Genomic DNA, 5,156 nt, shown 5'->3' with positions numbered 1-5,156 from the left:
TAGCAATAAATCACCGATAATAAAGCTGACACAAATGCGAAGGAGGAATTTAAAATAGAAAAGGAAAGAAAACTGCTACCTCCTCATTTTATACTTAGCAGTATCACATTTTTATTACTTTTTAGTATTTAAAAACATTTTTGCACTTTATAGCAATAAATCACCGATAATAAAGATGACACAAATGCGAAGGTGGAATTTAAAAAAGAAAAGGAAAGAAAACTGCTACCTCCTCATTTTATACTTAGCAGTATCACATTTTTATTCCTTTTTAGTATTTAAAAACATGTTTGCGCTTTTGGCATGCCAAACAAACAAATATAAAAGTTACACTCGATTTCTTGCTGTTCAGCAGGTTCGCATTATTATTATTATTATTATTATTATTATTATTATTATTATTATTATTTATTTATTTATTTGATTTGTAAACATGTACACAGGAAAGAGAAAGCGAGGAGCAAGGCTGGCAACTGCCATCCGAAGGGGCACAACGCCTGCCTACTCTTCAGAAAGGAGAAGACAAACATCTTAATGTGAATACTATTTCCAAGCATACAATGATTTACATTTGCATGCTATGACTGCCTGCCTCACAGAAAATTAGCCCAGCATGGCTTCGCTATCGCTAGTACAGAGAAAAACCGTTACGGAAGCCGTTACTTCCTGTACGGCGGGCGCCTGGACAGTCTACATACTCCTAGATTGACAGGTAGCTTTTTGCGCATGATAGAGCGTAAGGAAGTGTCAAGCAACATGCGGCAAGTTCTGAATTAATACGTACTGCACATTCCCCGAAATGGGCTTTATGCTCCCCCGGCACAGGGGAGGAAACAGGATGGGCAACAGGGCCTCCCGAGGACATCTACCCGATAGTTCCTTTCTTTGGTAGGAGCTTGGAACTCGCTTAGGCAGCTACAGATGAGTGCGTGCTACGATTTACTCACTTATCTCACGCATGGTACCGATTTTCGTGCTACATACAACCGACATTCAGCACCACATTGCGAAATTGCATTTTCCTATTACCTTCAGAGAATAGGGCTCCCATTCTAATAACAAGTAAGCTGTTTGGCACTGTCCCTATGCACAAAACGTTTTACTTCAGCACTTTATTAAATACCCACATATCGTTCCTCGTAGCGATTTGTTGCTCGACATTGGTGCTTAAATATTTTGCAGAACTTGACGCCGCCCCGGGCCCATACGCTGGCCGACGTTCAATGAGCACCACAGGTCCGGCTCTTCGAATGGCCGCATCCGATGTGAACTTTCCGCCGAGGCAAATCGCAACCTTCGACAACTGGATCCTGACATGTGGGGTCGAAAACCTGACAGGCAAGCAGCTGCTCCTAATTTTCAATGTTGGCCACATTATCCTACGCGATCATCCAACGTTCCATCACTAGCACTGAAATGGTGTTTTTAACAGTTTCGTTATTTTCTTACGTTCTTCCGGTGAGGCTGCATCGATGTGCATATTTGTGCTGCGTGGTGCGCTAGTTCAAAATTAGTGCTGTTGTCTGTTTTGTTTAAAAGCTGGATGTATTATTGTAGTGGGATTTCTTGTCCTCACGCAGAAACAGTTTACGGGGGGCGGCTTGTACGCGAGTTGTTCGATATACCAACATCCAATTGTGTCTTATCTATAGGAGTGAGTTATGTATACGTTGTCTATAAACGTGCTTCACACTCTGTAGCAACAACGTCGCTTCCACTGATCACCTTGGGAGATCTACCTGCTCCCACCGGTCCCGTTAATCTACCCGCTGACGCAGTAGAACGTGAGATCACTGACGGATACTCGAGACACGCTGCTCGCAGCTAGGACGTTTGTTCCACGCAGGGCGATTGCAACTCGATATTATGCTTTCTCTTTCCGAATGTACTCACCGTTCCAAAGTGAAAAGTATAGAACCTGCCGCGACTGCTTCGCTTATCTCTTTTACGCGTGCCTTAAGAGAGCAAGTTTTTTTTTTTTGTAATGTGTCACTTGGTTTAAGGCTGCTTATTATAATTCTTGCTGTCAAATGAATCAGGAGACCATAAGCAAATTGAAAAATGGCTGATCACCATCTGCAGTGCTATTCAACAATTTCTTGTGACATTTTGGCAAATCTCCTTTTACATTTGACACGTTGTCTTAGTACTTCAGTATTGTAGGTGTCCTTTCTCAATCACATCTTTCACGGATGATTGTACTGACAAAGCAACAAGACTAATGTGAGCCAGAGTAAGGGAGTTGGACTTTGAGAACTCATCTGGAAGTTTCGCACCGTGCCGTGCCTCGTCAGGAACTTGTCGCGGTGAGAACCATTAAAGTTCGCTTAGCGCGCGGTTCTCATTCTGTTCCAAATATCCCGAATATTTAATGTTCTGATTTGGTCTGAATAGCTCAATATTCCTAAAGAATGCACCAAGCACGAATCACAGCGTATACAGTTCGCCCACTTAAATGGGTCGACATTTGCGTCAATGACCCGTTATTTGCGTTGTTATGCTGCTGCTCATGACGTATAGCGTTTTATGGGCCAGATATGACCACAGAGCCCCATGCAGGTGGTGCTGAGTTTTCAATGAATCGTTTATGAAATGGAGAGATGGACTGCGAAGGGTGGAAGTGGCATGGCTGTAAATAGGCCTAAAATAAGCCATTGTAGCGCGCGTAAAATATATCAGTATTAAAAGTTTATAAAGGCTTGGTTTTCAACATTGCCATGTTGCCTCGAACCAAAGTACAGGGAAACACCATCAGGATTGGAGGACGCTTAAGCTTCGCCTTGAAGAGTGGAACGCGATAGCATTCAAAGATTCCTGGCTGCTTATCAGACTTTTTGATCTTATATTTAAATTACAATCTGACACTATCACGCCTGTAGGTTGTGGTTAAGTCGTACTCTATACTTTTTCTGACGGATTTTACTTTGAGAAATTCAATTTTTGTTCACTAACGCCTTGCGCCACGCGGAGGGCCTGTGTGGTCGGGGTCGCCGATGGTTAACGCTGAAGCCGACGCCGAAGCCGACGCTGAAGCCGGATTTTCTGCGACACGGGGCCCTTAACGCTGTCGCGTTAATAATGACGATGCCTACAGATGTGAGCTATGACCATAAACGTTTTGTTACGAAAGCAGTAAAATGTGTGGGTGAACGTAGCACTGCTGCCTCAACAGGGCCCTTTAACGCAAGGACTTGAAGGCACAAGCTCTGCGAGAATGGTATCGCAGCAGCAGCAGCAGCCCCTGGAGAGAGGATGCGCTACGAGTCTAGTGGGCTGATAAATTGCAATGTACCGGCATTTTGGAGAAACCTCAAAACTAACTTGTGGGCAAAAAACGGTTTTTTGCCAAGAAACATTGCTGGGTGGAGAGGAACGTGCTGTTTGTATAAAGTTAGTATTTTTTTCTTTGAGAGTCTAATTCCAGGCAATCTATTAAAAAATGGATTACAGTCACAGTCTCACCACATTTAGTGCACATATGATACCCATTACCAGTAAACAGGTGAGAGTCTGTGCCAGGCGTGTGGCCAATTCTAACACGGCAAGAAATTACCTCAGTTCGTGGTATTTTCGCAATGGCCAGCCTATTCCCAAACTGTGGCTTAATTACTAGGAGTTTATTAGGTGTTTCAGTGTCCCATAGGCGCTGCCAATAGCTCCTAACTCTTTTCCGCAGGGAAGGCTTCAAATCAATCGCAGGGACAGCTATATAGAAGAGGTGTTGCGCTCTCTTGATAGGGAAGCGGCAGCGTCATCTGTAAGCATGGTGCCCTTAATACCTCTGTGGCCAGGTACTCAGCATATTGTCACATGCTGGCTAGACGTATATGCTGTGCACATCACTGAACTGAGCTCATTCAGTACAAGATTTTTGTGCTTATGAGGCGGCATTAATGCTTTCACGGCGTTTAAAGATTCAGTAAATGTAACATCATTTTGAAGACTTATTTTCCTGTTATGTTTGACGGCAGACAATAGGGCATAGGGCTCAGCCGGAAATATAATCGTTTCTGGATGCAGGACATCGGATTCGGAAAAGGATGGACCAACTGCCGCATAGGATACGCCAGCATGTGACTTTGATGGATCGGTGTATAATTCCGGACAAGATAATTTTGATTTAAGTTTAAGAAAGTGCATTCGGATGCGTACTTCCGGAGCGTGCTTCGTGACCTCAAGAAACGATGTGTGACATTCTACAATTTGCCCTTGTCCTGGCGGTAACAGATACATGGCAAGATGCTCAAGGAGGCGAACACCCAATTCTTTACCGAATTTTCTCACCCGCAGTCGGAAGGGCTCCCTCGCATTTGGTCGGTTATGAAAAAGTGTGACACGCAAAGTATCATTTATGATGACGTAACAACCGTGTTGACCGTTTGAATTTACTTTCAGAAAATACTTAAAACTGGAGTAAGACCAATGACGATTGAGGAACCACTCGTTTGACTCTACATAAAGACTTTGCACAAAGCTTGCTCTGAAAGCTCCGGTTCACGTCGCCCTACCCCGTTTCCTTTACTGTACCGGATCTCCTAAATAAAGAATGGGCAAAACGATTTTGAGCTCTCGCAGTACTCAAATATACTAAGCCATATACGCACTTGCAAATTATTTGGCGTTCCCATGGGATATTGACTGAGTGCATTCCGACGAACTGATCTCGCACTGTTAGGTACCAGCGTGACCATATGGTCGCGCAGATGTGTATGAAGCCTTTCAATTTATACAGGTTCAGAAAACCCAAGCCCAACTTGCCCCAACAAGCCTTTCGAGAGCTTAGGGGGCAAGCCCCATACAACAACATACAACATACATACATACAACATAGCCTACATACAACAGGTGGCAGAAATTGTCTATGTTTATTTGGTAACTGCTCAAGAACGCGGAAAATAGTGGTTTGCAGTTGGGCACGTCGACGTGCAACGGTGGCGTGGGAAATGTTCATTTATTTCGGTATTCATTTCATCAATAGCATGATCCACATGTCTCTGCACACTTCAAGCATTATGTGACTTCCGGTGATAATTTGTGACAGAATAACTTTTGTTTATTTTGTTTACGAGCGTGTTAGTATACGCGTTGCCATGGTCACGCTGGGCCTTTGGGCTCCCTATATTGTCCAATGCCAGCCACGTGGGTACGAAGAGCAC

This window comes from Dermacentor silvarum, chromosome 7 (assembly GCF_013339745.2).
Source record: "Dermacentor silvarum isolate Dsil-2018 chromosome 7, BIME_Dsil_1.4, whole genome shotgun sequence".
NCBI lineage: Eukaryota > Metazoa > Arthropoda > Arachnida > Ixodida > Ixodidae > Dermacentor > Dermacentor silvarum.
This window is presented reverse-complemented; position numbering follows the sequence as displayed.